Genomic DNA, 13,561 nt, shown 5'->3' with positions numbered 1-13,561 from the left:
ATTAACTCATTAGCATAATTAATGCTAATGACCACAGCCAGCTTTACCAACACTGATGAACTTGGGCTAATGACCACACAGGGGGAGAGGGAAGTTTGAAGCCTGGCTACAGGCAGCTTCCCAGAGGCAGTATCACGTTCCCGAACTCCGTTTTGAGTGTCCCGGCTGCAAGGCAGCTCCACACTGATGCAAGCAAGGCCTCGCACAGCAGGACCCACCTCAAGAGAGGCCCACACTGTGTTCTGCACGATGGGCAGCCTTGCAGTGTGGCCGATGTCAGTGGCATTGCTCACTCCTTGCACACAGAAAGGGCGTACATGACTTGGCCCCATTCCAGACTCACACCAAGTGTGGGGGTCTCTGCTCCAGCATTCCTGCTGCAAACGCTGCCCATCAAAGCCATGACACCTGCACCAAGCACCCTGCAGTGGCAGGTCTCCCACCCCAAGCTGCTCACAGCCCTGGCCGTGCCCCCCACAAGCTCAGGCCTCAATACCTGTACCTACTTGCAAGAAGCAGGTCCCAACAGGGGTGTTCTCCTTCAGGGACACATTGTAGAAGTTACTCCTGAACACCGGCTCATTGTCGTTGACATCCTGCAAGGCCACGTGCACCACAGCTGAGGAAGAGAGGGCAGGGGTTCCCCGGTCTGTGGCCAGCACAGTGAACTGAGGCTGAGGGTCCTTCTCATAATCCAGTGGGGCAGCAGTGGTGATGATGCCAGTGGCAGGGTCAATGGTAAACCAGCTAGAGTGGGTGTCACGGCCATGCAGGATGCTGTACTGCACCTCTCCGTTGGGACCCTGGTCCTTGTCACGAGCTGTCACCTGCAGGACAAAGCTGCCTGGGTACACCACCTCAGGGATGCTCTGCTTGTACTCCTGCTGGTCGAAGAGCGGGGGATTGTCATTAACATCCATCACCTGCAGCACAAAGGCCGATTCTGCCCGGAGTGGGGGTGTTCCTGAGTCAGTAGCTGTCACCCGCAGATCATAGGAGTCTCTTTCTTCCCGATCCAGAAGTTGGTCCACACAGATCAGATAGATGATGTTGTCCTTGGTAGTGAGGGCAAACTTGCCGTCTCCTCCCTCCAGTGTGACATTGACATTGGAGTACTCTCCATAGTCTGGATCGGAAACAGAAATGCGTGCCACATACTGTCCAGGCTGAGCTCCCTCTGAGATCTGTGGGGAGCCATCCTCACTCAGAAAGATGATAGTCATGGTGGGCTGGTTGTCATTGTAGTCACGCACATGGATAGTGACAAAGGCTGTGGTGACCTCAGGATGGACAGCCTTATCCCTTGCCTGCACCACCAGCTCATGCACCTTCCTCACTTCATAGTCCAGACCCTTGTTGAGCTTGATGACCCCAGTCCGGGCGTCAATGGTGAAGTACTGGTCAGGATCGCTCTGCCGTCGGTTGATCTCATAAATCACATCCCCATTGTCACCTTCGTCTGCGTCAGAGGCAAAGACCTGCAGGATGCTGCTGCCAGGTTTCAGATTCTCTGAAATGAGTGTATGATAGCGGCTCTGGTTGAAGCTGGGAGCATTGTCATTGATGTCCTGAATGGACACATCCAGTGTCATCTGGGTGCTCCGGGGAGGAGAACCACCATCATAGGCTTCCAACAGCAATGAGTATGACGAACGGTTCTCCCGATCCAGAACATTGCTGACCACCAGGTCCAAATATAGGACCCCATTGGGTCCTCGACGCGTTTCCAGGCGGAAGGCCTGCCCCACATTCCCTCCCTTAATCATATAGCCTTGTGTGTTCAGGAGGCCACTGTCAGCATCAAAGGCTGGGTCCAAGGGAAACCTGCTGCCAATGGGTGTGTGCTCTGGGATCTGAAAGGTGCTGTGCTGTTTGGGAAAGGCTGGGGCATGATCATTGATGTCATTCACTTGGATGTTCACTTCTACCGTGATGCCCTCCGGGGTGACAGCAATGAAGCTGTAGTGGTCCCGAGTCTCCCGGTCCAGGACACGAGCTGTTTGATGATCCCAGTATTCTCATCTATCCCCAAGTCAGTGGAGACGCCACTGCCCTCCTGTGCTGAGATGAAATACATGTAGGCACTAGTTTCAGGGGGTAGGCCAGCACTGATGTCCCCAATGATGGTGCCAGCTGGCTGCTCCTCATCTATTTGTAGATCCAGGGTGCCCAGGACAGCAGAGCCCATCCCTGCTCTCAGGCCCCCAAGAATAAGCAGCTCCAGCAGAAGCATTGTTGACCTCTTCATTTGCTCCATGGCTGGCAACCAGCAGAGCAGAGGGTGGCTTGATCTCCTTTGCAGAGTTCACTTTAATCCTGCCTGGAATGCAGACCAGAGGATACTGGTTAAGAGGGAGCAAAGAAAGAACAAAAAAAAGCCTGGAGAGAGAAGGCCTGCCAGGTGCCTGCTGCCCAATCACTGTGTATCACCAGTCCCTCACAAGAAGCGAATGTGACAATGTCAAGATTGCCCAGAGCAAAGGCCTGGGACAGCACTTGGAGTCAGCCCAGCAGGTCACACCTGACAGTGCACCGAGGTGAGCAGCTAGAACCCTGTCACCTAGGTGCTTCCTACATCCTCAAGTGCTCTTTCCAGCCACTGCCTGCCTGGCAACAGTGGCACCAGCTGCCCCAGGGCAGCATGCTCCTGTGTCTTTAACAGCCGAATTCTTCCTGTGAGGTTCAGAGCCTGTCTGCAAGAGGACAGAGGTTTTTGGGCAAACAGCAGCCTTGCACCTCTCCACCCTGAAAAGAGCTGGTCTCAAATTATGAGATAGCTCAGCAAGTGACTGGTTGAGACCCTAGCCCCCACCCCTTTCTCCCCAGCAGTGTGCCTTTCAAGACCACAGGGATAAAGGTGCCAAAAACCCATGAAGTGCAAATCTGGTGTCCCTAGGAGGGAGCACAGAACTGGAGTGGGCTTCCAGTGAACAATAAATCAAATAGGATGTTTTGCAAAGGATGTGCCCACAGCTGGGAATGCCCAGGATAAAATCAGACCATGCTCATTGTTTGGGCTGGCACAGAGATCTGTGGGTGCCCCAAGCTGGTACCATGGAGGGTGGTGGCAGTGCAGTAGGAACGCAGCAACTCCCTCTGAGCTGCCAGCTGCTCCGTCCCCCACCCTCCGCTGCTCACTCCCCTCCTTTGTCTCCTTCTCGCTGCTCCTTGCTGGCTCCGGCTCCTTCCCTCCCTTTCCCCCCGTAACTGCATTTCATTGCAGCAGGGGGAGGGACGCACAGCCAGCCATAGCTCCTGCAGCACTGCAGCCGGACACGGCAGATATGCCGGACACACTCCCTGTGCCCACAGGCTGCCAGCCCCCTGCACTGCCCACTCCTCCTGATAACAGCCAGAATAACCCAGCGGCCAAGAAGCTGCTGAAGAACACCAACCCCAGCACTCGCTCAGCCCCAGCGAACGAGGCTTCGTGGTCTGCAAGGATGGCGGCAGCATGAGCTCACACTTGGACTCTCTGAAAGCATTTGCTGCTGGTCCCATAACCACACTCAGGAGCCGCTCATGTCAGATGCAGGAGCAAGAACCTCCCTGTCTTGGGGGATGGAGGTGGCTGGCAGTGCCTAGTTTGGGGACTAAGAATATCAGCTCTTGACCAAAAAACCCCACGACAGTGTTAACCCTTTCCAGGGAACATAGGATGGTATTCTTGGGTCCTCTTTCCTACCTCAGATCTGCTGTCTAGATTTTTTTTTTCCAGTGGAAATCCTGGGTTATTGACAGAAACAAAATCATTCAAAAGTATTTTCTACTCATAAAGAAGTGTTTACTTCAGTGGGCATCCGGTCTCAGGCCTGTCCATACATTCTGAGGTAAATGCACATGCTCTTCTTGCACCCAGCAAGTAAGAACCCTCACAATACCCTAAGACCAAAAGTCAAAAGAAGATACTTTTGTGGGCTGCGATTTGGGAATCTGCACTAACTCAGTAGTCCTAGGCAGGTCTGTCTCTCTGTAGGAGCTAGTTCTAATTCCCCAGACAGAGGGGTAACTGCCTACCCCCAGAACACGCAGTGCTGGGGGAATGGGGTCCAAGGTAGCTTCTGTGATGAGACTGCACCATTCCAATGGTGCTCCAGCTGCTCAGGTCATGGGAAGGGACAGGGCAGAGGGTTTAAAGCCTTGGCAGGAGCTTAGACAAAAAAAAAATAAAGTGTAGTAAAGCAGGTAGAGGGCCAGGATTCCCCGGGGCAACCTCAGTGACTAAGGACAGGATGAAGCTAACAGTTCTTGGGTAGTGTCTGGAAGAGATCAGGGCATAGACATGGGGAAAAGCCCACCTGGTTCGATTAGTAATGCTGCTCTTGAGAAGCCAGTAAGGCTTTGTGGGCTGCTGACGGGGAGGAGAGAAACTTGAAAAGCGAATCTGGGGAGCGTGACGAGCAGCTGAGAGCACTAGCACAATCAGGGAACAAAAATTAGGGTCCCTGGGCTGGAAAACTGGTGATGAAAGCCTGTATAAACTTTTTTATTTCTATCGTCCCCAGATGCAATTGAGTAGTTTCACAGCAAGCCTATCTTTCAGCAAGAGGTGCAACTGAACAGCTACTAGACTGCACCAGCCAGAGGTGGGCAGAAGCCACCTTGGTACCAGCAGTCCCCATTACAATGAGGTCTGCAGGCTTGGGTCAGAGGGAAACAGCAGTGACCTCAGTGGATGCAGAGTCACGAAATCTGAACAGCTGCTTTCAGTTAGCAGAAAGCTCAGTGCAGGGGCTGGCTTGGCCAGTCCATGTAATGTGAGCCAGACTGCCCCGCTGCCTTTCTGTCCCTCCCACCACCGGGCACCAAGATCCCTTGTGAAGAACGGCAGCAGGACTCTCTGAAGAAAACTGCCAGGATGAGAATCTCTTCACATAGGTCCTTGAGGTCCACAGCCATGGTGAGGAGGTTGACAGGAAGGGCAGCTAAAATTGAGCGAGCTGCAACATCCATCTAAGCCTAGGGCTGACAGGCTGGGGCACCAGGGGAGCCCAGCCTACACTTAGCAGATGTGTGACATTTCGAAAGAAAAAATATATCGAATAACATTGGGACCACTGTGTTCACCCTTGCCTGCCTGCCAGTGGCAGTTTGTGCCTTGTATCAGCCACGAGAGAGGGGAAGTGGGCTCAGAGCAGCCCCAGCAGAGGAGCTGGAAAGACGGCACTCATTGTGCATGCCACAAACAGATGTCAGAGTGCTTGCTGTGCAAAGGCTCCATGAAAGCTGCAGATGCTGCTGATGCCATATCCTAGGTCAGTCTGACATGAGAGGCCATGACTCATGTAATGATGTTTTTGAGACTCCAGTCCAGAAGAGGAAGCCCTCTTTGCCGAGTACCACTCACTGACCTCGAATATGCTTTCCTCCTGTACATTCACACAGATTCTCTCTCTCTAGTTTCCGATGATCTGCCCTCGGAACCATGCACAGCCCTGACTTGCCTGCAGTGCAGCCTTGGGCTAACAACTCGCTTCCAGCCTCTACTCAGCCTACCACTGTCTACAGCCACCTCCGGGCCTCCTGGCTCTCCTACCATCTCCCATCTCCCACCTGGGCTTTCAGGACCGGCACTCTTCTGCTCGCTACCAGCCCGGCCACACAGCCTCATGACCCTCTGATACGGGCTCCGAGCAGTCAGAATGGCGGTGGCAGTCCTTTCCTGCGGATGCAGTTAAGCCCCACTGCATCCTTGTGAATCCCCCATTTTTGTGCCGTACTGGAGCTCCCCGCGGGCTCTCGTGTCTCTCAGAACGCATCTCCCACAAAGGAAAGTCTAATGAAATTTTTTCGCGCCGGAGCCAATTCCCACAGTCCCCGTCTCGGGACATCCCCGCGCTGCATCGGCCCCTGCCAGATTGTGCCCATCGCCAAGACGCTGCGGGGCCTCGCCTGCTCCCTGTACACTGGAGCCCCCGGCTGTCGAGGCTCGCTCTCCCCGGAGCTCCGGGCTCCCGGGGCTCCCCAGCCGCCGGGCCCACCGTCCGCTGCCGCTCCCTGTCCCTGTCCCTGGCGCTCCCGGACGTCCCGCACCGGGCGGCCTCGGTGCCGGCGTTCTGCCAGCCCCGCTCCCCGCTCCGCCCGGGCCCGCAGCCCCCGCCCAGCGCCTCCACGGTTCCGCTGAGCGCCCTTCCCTCGGCGGGTCTGCCCTGCAGCGGCACCGTGAGCGCCCAGTCCCGTCCCGTCCCGTCCCGCCCGGCAGCCGCCAGCGAGCCCGGTCCGGCCGCGGCTCCGCGGTGTTGCGCCGCCTCGGGCGCGTCCCCCCGGCCCCCCCCCCCCCCCCCCCCCCAGCTCCATTGTCTCCGCGGCGGAGGCAGAACAAAGCGCCTGGTGCCGGTCCCGGTCCGGTTCCACCGTGCGACGATGCCACCGCGCGGGACAACGGGCGGGGGCGAGCTAGGGCCAGTCCCCGGCGCTAGGACTTACACTGCGCGTCCCGTGCCGGCGGCGTTCACATCCCGCAGGGTCCGGCCCCTCCACGACGTCCCGCAGCCTCCCCGCTGCTCCGGCGCCACGGTCGCTCCGGTACCACCGGCCGCTCCAGTGCCCCGAGCGCTCCGGTGCTCCCCCGGTGCCGCGGCCGCCCCGGTGCGGCTGTAGCCCTGCGGAGCGCTCGGCGGCCGGTCGGCGTTGGCTCGGCGCTGGCTCGGCGCGAAGGCTCCTGCTGAAACCCGACCCAGCGCCGCCCTCAGCCCCCCGCTCCCTCCGCCGCCCCCCTCCCCGCCCTGCACCGGAGCGCGCCGGCGGAGCGCGGCCTCGAGGCGGCCCCGGGCGGGCGGGGGTGCGGGCGGTGGGCCGGTGTGGCCGGGCACTAAGGGGTCGGGGAGCAGGATCGGCACGGAGAGGGAGAAAGGGCTGGACCCGGGGTACAGAAAGATGGAAGGAAGCGGTGGGCGCCGGGAGCCCGAGAAAGGGGTTGGCAGGAGCAGGAGTGGGACGGGACCGGGCAGGGAGAGGGCTGGGCAGGGGATGAAATGAGGCTGTGGCGACACTGGGGGCATGTGGGGACATTGATCACAGGCCATACTTTCCTCTCTACCGCAGTTGCTTCTTCAGCACATAACCCAGAGCTCAAGTACCCCTGACCTGCCAACACCTTGACTCACATCAGGGCTCCTAAGGTCCAGACTGGGAGATGCTCACCCAATGTGCCTGTGCTACAAGGGACTGGGCCTCCACCAGTCTATGCCAGGGAAAAAAACAAGACTCTGATGACTGTCCAGGCATCTCCTCCACCAACTGGCTCCTCAGCTCGGCTTGGCCACCGAGGCAGCTTTTCCCTGCTCTAAGACAGGTCTCAGCAGTGTCTGTGTCTGTTGGAGCCACACAGCCTCTAGGCCAATAACCACTGCTGGACCTTCTTTAGTTTCTTAGTGGAGAAACTGCTGTTGACTAGCGTCTGTTGCTAAGATCTTCTACTGAAGGACATGGCTCAGTGTGCTCTGAGATGGTCAGATGGTCCTTACAATCTTGTGCCTGTTCCAGTTTTAACAACTTTGGCTTTGACTTAGCTATCACGTCTCTTATTTCTCTGACAGACCTTTGATAACATTTTGTGTAGAGTACAACAGCTATCAATCGCCACGTGTAAGAAATCAGGCAAGGAAGGCGAGAGACTGGCATGGCTGAGTCAGGACCTGCTGGTCAAACTAAAGAGCAAGATGGAAATGCACAGAGAGTAGAAACAGGAACAGGTATCCCAAGAGGAGTACAGGGACCTTGCCCAGCTATGTAGGGAAATTGTGAGGAAGTCCAAGACACAACTGGAGCTGACCTTGGAGAGAAATGCAAAGAAAAATAAAAAGAGTTTCTACAGGTATGTCATCCAGAAAAGAAATGTCAAAGACAGTGTACCCTGCCAATAAACATGACTGGCAAACTGGTAACAAGGGACGAGGAGAAGGCTGATGTGTTCAGCCATGTTGGGCAGGATCGTTGATCTGTTGGAGCATAGGAAGGCTCTGCAGAGGGATCTGGACAGGCTAGATTGATGGGCTGATCAGCTGATGTATGACGTTCAACAAGGCCAAGTGCTGGGTCCTGGATTTGGATCACCACAACCCCGGGCAGCACTCCAGGCTGGGAACAGAGTGGCTGGAAAGCTGGAAAAGGACCTCGGGATGCTGGTTGACAGTGGCTAAACATGAGACAGCATGTGCCTGGGTGGGCAAGAAGGCCAAGGGCACCTGGCTTCTGTCACCAATAGTATGGCCAGCAGGACCAGGACAATAATTCTTCCCCTCTGCTCCACTTCTGAAAGACCTCACCTGGAGCACTGCTCCCAGCTCTGGAGTCCTCAGTACAGGATAGACACAGACCTGTTGGGGTGATTCAGAGAAGAGCCCCAAAAATTACCAGAGATCTGAAGCACCTCTCCTGTGAGGACACACTGAAAGAGTTGGGGTTGTTCAGCCTGGAGAGAGTGGGCTCTGGGGAGATCTTAGAGACCCTTCCAGAACTTAAAGGGGGATTATGACAAAGATGGGGACAGACTTTTTAGCAGGGCCTGTAATGACAGGACAAGGGGTGATGGTTTTAAAAAAAACACAGTAGATTCAGACTAGGTATAAGGAAGAAATGTTTATGGTGGGGGTGGGGAAACACTCAATGTCAGGTTGGACGGGGCTCTGATCCACCTGAAGATGTCCCTGTTCGTTGCAGGGGAGTTGGAGTAGGTGACCCTTAAAGGTTCCTTCCAACCAATCCGTATGATTCTATTATTCAAACATTACACTCACCTTTAAGAAAGGGAATAAGGAACTCAGAGAGCCACCAGTTTGTCAAGATCATCACCATACCTGGAAAACTCATGGACTGCATTGTCTCGGAATCCGTATCTGACTATATGGAGAACAAGGAGGCAATCAGGAATAGTCAGCATAGATTTAGCAAGCACAAATCATGCTTGAGCAGCCCAGTTAACTTCTCTGACAAAATGACTGGCTGTATGGATGAGGGGAAAGCAGGAGATGCAAAGTGCCTCAACAGCCTTGACAGGTGCTCCCACAGAATTTTAGTTCATAGTCTGAGGACATATGGTCTGAGTGAATGGAGCATTAGGCGGGCTGAAGACTGGTTGCACCTCTGGGCTGTGAGGGTAGTGATCAATGACTCAATACAGTGTTGGTGCCTAGCAGCCAACAAAATATACCAAGCATTGATTTGGGAGCCAGTATTGTTTGGTGTCTTTGTTGATACTCTGTGATGACATGGAGTACAAGTCTGAAGATGACACTAGAAGGGGTCACTGATATGTTGCACTTTAGTCCAAAGAGGTCTCTAGAAACTCACAGAAAGGAATTAGTAGAAACCTCATGAAGTTCAATAAGGAGAAGTACAAAGTTCTGCATCTGCATCAGAATAACGCCAAAATTGCTACAGGTTGGGAACGATCTGGCTAACTTGCAGTCCTGCTGAAAGGAACATGAGGGTAGGGGTGAGCATGGAATGAAGAGTCAATAGGATGCTCTCATTACAAATCAGGCAAACAACTTCCTGCAGTACAATAGGAGAATGGTCAGCAGCAGATCAAGGGAAATAATCATCCCCCTTGAACTGGGATATAGTGAAGCCAAATCTGGACTTCTCTGTACCTTTTTGTGTCTCCCCGTTCATGAGGGATATTGAAAAACTCTAGGAGATAGGTAGTGGTCTGGGACATCTGATCAGTTTATAACAAGACACTGAAGAAGCTGGGCTCTCTTGGTCTGGTGATGCTTAAGCAGTAGGGCTGTTTAACAGCATCCTGCTGCTACCTGAAGGACAGATTACAAAGATGATGGAACCAAATGCAGACAAGAGCACAATAACAATGACCACACTTACACCTTGAGAGATTCAGAGTGAAGATTAGGGAAAGTTTTTTCACCAGGAGAGTAGTGTAGCACTGGAAAAAGCTACTCACAGAGCAGTGAATCTCATCCCCTTGCAAGTTTCCAAGCCTGATCTGATCTGGTATTGTTGATTGTCTTCACATAAGAGGTTGGATTGTGCAATTCTGGACACCCCTGTTAACCACAGGACTGTCTACTATGAATTGATGAATTTCATTCCATTTCTGTTATGCTACTCCTTAATAATAGCATTTTGCTTTTAAGATGTTCCAGTCACCCTCTATACTCACAATACCTCTTGACTCTGTGTCACTGAGCTACCTTATCCATGTACTTTTTTTTCTGAGATCTTAAATGAAAAAAATTGAAATAGATGAGCTCTAAAACTGACCTTGAAAAGGCTGTGCATTTCCTCAAGCATCAAACTCCTAATTTACTGTTCTTTTTTTTTTTTTGCCAGTCCTCATCATCTTAGAGTTTTCATATTAATATCTGTCTTCTTCAGTTGAATAAATAATTTCTCATATGTTACTGTAGCACTGCAGTTCAAATAATCTGATCAACTGAAAGGTTGATCCTCCCCAAAAAAGCCACTTATCAAGGTGTCTGATGTGCTGTTCTGGCATAATTTGGCAAAATCACAGAATCACAGAATATGCTGAGTTGGAAAGCATCCACAAGGATCATCAAAGACCAACTGCTGGGCTTGCAAAGCACCATCCCTTAGAGTCACACCATGTGCCTGAGAGTATTATCCAAATGCTCCTTGAAGCTGCTGTTAGGCTTGGTGCTGTGACCACTGCCCTGGGTTCCAGTGCCCAACCATCATCTTTTTGTAACATCCAACCTAAACCTCCCCTGACACAACTTCAGGCCATTCCCTTGGCTCCTGTCACTGGTCACCACAGAGATCAGTATCTTCCCCTCCTCCTCCCCTCATGAGGAAGTTGTAGGCAGCTTTGAGGTCTCTTCTTGAGGTCTGTTCTCCAACTGAACAGACAAAGTGCCCTCAGCTGCTCCTCACATGGCTTCCTCTCAAGGCCCTTTACCATCTTTTGCCCTCGTTTGGATGGTCTCTAATACCTTTCTTATATTGCAGTGACCAAAACTGCACACAATATTCAAGGTGAGACCGTCCCAGTGCAGAGCAGAGTGGGACAATTCCCTACCTGGCCTGGCCGGCCATGTGCCTGATGCCCCTAGGACATGGTTGGCCATCCAGGCTGCCGGGGCACTGCTGACTCATAGTCAGCTTTCCTCTGACCAAGACCCCCAGGTCTCCTTCCATGGCTCTGCTTTCCTGTATCTCATTCCCCAGTCTGTGTGTACATCCAGGATGCCCCATTCCAGGTGCAGAACCTGGCACTTTCCCTTGTTGAACTTCATCTAGTTGGTGATTGTCCTGTCCTCTAATTTGTCCAGGTCTCTCTGCAAGGCCTCCCCGCCTTAGAGGGAGTCAACAGCTCCTCCCAGTTTTATATTAACATCAAACTTGCTTAGTATCCCTTCCATTCCTGCATCCAAGTAATTTATGAAGAGCACACATTATTACCATGCTTTCAAATTATAACTTCCCTTTAAAATCTGCTTTGAATCCTTTACACTACTGCAAGCAATCTGCATTTTCCTAGGTCATTCCCTTCGGTCCTTCCTTCAGTACCAATGAGTTTCTTATTCCTCAGTCCCATGGCATTACCCCTGATCATCAAACAACCCTCCTCTCAGACTTGCAATTGGTTCTGAAGTGTTCTTTCTACTCAAAGATGGAAATTAGTGGATTCCTTTTGGTCTCCAAGTAGATTCTAGTTTACTAGATATTCTGGGAGTAACTTTGCAAGAGAGGGGAGAACAGACTTATACTATGTGCTTGGACATTTGGAGAGGCTTTGCACAGTCATTCTGATGTGCATATGTGGACTGTAGAAAGATGTTGAGCTGTGCTTTGTGAGAGCAACTACAACACAGAAGCAAGAGCAGAAATACGCTATTTGCTTACTCAGGGCAGACCATTACTGGTAGTAGTATTTAATCAGTGCTTTGGTGAACTCCCAGAATTGAAACAATGTAGGAGGTGATAAAATATGGCAAACTGGAACCCATAGTGGCCCAAGCTCAGCTGAGATGAGCACAGAAAGCACACCCTCTGCATGCTCCAAGAGCTGCAGGCAAACACAGTGGGATGCCATGATACCACCCTTCATGATGCTGTTCTGCCACCACACTCATCCTGAACCCAGAGTCAAGTACATCCCTACCCAGACTGGACTTTTCATGTTCCCATCCTCATCTCTAGCAGGTGGGAAGCAGTTGGGCAGTTTGGCACCTTCCTGCTAGATGGCAACTTGCTCCCGAAGCAGACAGGAATCACCTGGCCCATAGCATGGCAGGACTGAGGTCGCTGCTCAGAGGCTTCTGCTTGTGCAGGCTGAAGTCTGGCTCCAAAGTCCCAAACAGGAAATCCTTCTAGGATGTGCTTAGGCTCTGATTCCCGGTGTTTGCAGCAAGCAAAGGTTTCCTCCATGTAGAATGGAGGTTAAAAATAAAATAAGGCACCTGCTAGGAACATACATGGCTGGGGCTGGAGGGAAAGTGGGGGCAGCTCTCCCTAAGACAGGAGAAAGTCTTTTCCATGTGAGATCCCAAGTTTACCTCTGCCATTTAGAATTCCCTTGAAAACCATGAAAGAGAATGCATTTAATCCTTGAATAGAGAAAAAGCTGCAGGATCATTTCATCTACAAATGGAGCTGGTACCTCAGCTGTGCATCTCTGTATTCACAGCCAGGACAAGAGGAAATGCTCTTCTGAGCTGCTTCTGGATCTAACCCAACTAGAGAGCTTTGAATGCCACAGTGCAAGAGTTCTTCTGCATTCCTTGCTTGTCTGGATGGACACAGAGCTCCTGTCACACAAAGTTCTCATAACAGGCATATTTCTGTGCCATAGGGGCTGTTCTTGAGTAGTCTGAAGCCCTGAATGTAAGGTCGTCTCCCTGGGCTGCATGTGACGGATGCTTTTAGGATAGAGCAGGTAGAATTCAATTTGTTGATGAGAACATTTACATTCTTGCAAATTTGGTGAAGCTCTGGCAGTGTTGAAGCAGCTGGATTGAGCAGTGGCCAGCTTTGGCTACATCATGGATGAACTCAACTATCACCTCCACTTGCTTCCCTTTTTTTCTCATTATAGCAGTATTTTCCAAGGCTTCCTCTTGCACAGTCCTAAATGCCCTGAACACTTGGTTGTCAACCTTTCCTCCTTTTATACAGAAACTATCTAGCACAGTAAGACCTGCAAAATAGTTGGGTTTAAAATGTTGCTCCATGCTACCTCTTGTCTTGAGATTACATTACATCCTGCATGGTTCACACTGGAAGTCCCACTGCTCATAATTTCAACTCTCCCAGCCCTGGACTTGCACTTGATTTTGGAATTCTTTGCATTCCCAACTAGCAGCTGTCTTGAAATTCAGCATGAGACATCTCAAACAGCTCATTTGGTAGTATCTTAAGTTATAGCAGCATCTAAATGTTGAAACTTCAAGTGGAGCAATAACATAATCATACACAGAAGACAAAATTTTTCGGTAGATACAACAAAGAACATGGAAGGATAAGGCTACAAGTGAGATGGCAGTTATATTGTCTGCAGGTATTTTCTGAACAGCATAGTAGAGACAGGTTTTAAACAGAAGAAGAAAGATCTAGGGCTGTCAGATGATTCATTCCC

General features: G+C 51.9%; 1 pseudogene; it reads right to left on the bottom strand.

The window, feature by feature from the left end:
- Positions 1–467: 467 nt before the first annotated feature.
- LOC116438848 lies at positions 468–6,678 on the bottom strand (annotated as a pseudogene).
- Between the last annotated feature and the right edge of the window lie 6,883 nt (positions 6,679–13,561).

Source organism: Corvus moneduloides, unplaced genomic scaffold, assembly GCF_009650955.1.
Source record: "Corvus moneduloides isolate bCorMon1 unplaced genomic scaffold, bCorMon1.pri scaffold_133_arrow_ctg1, whole genome shotgun sequence".
Lineage (NCBI taxonomy): Eukaryota > Metazoa > Chordata > Aves > Passeriformes > Corvidae > Corvus > Corvus moneduloides.
This window is presented reverse-complemented; position numbering and strand designations above follow the sequence as displayed.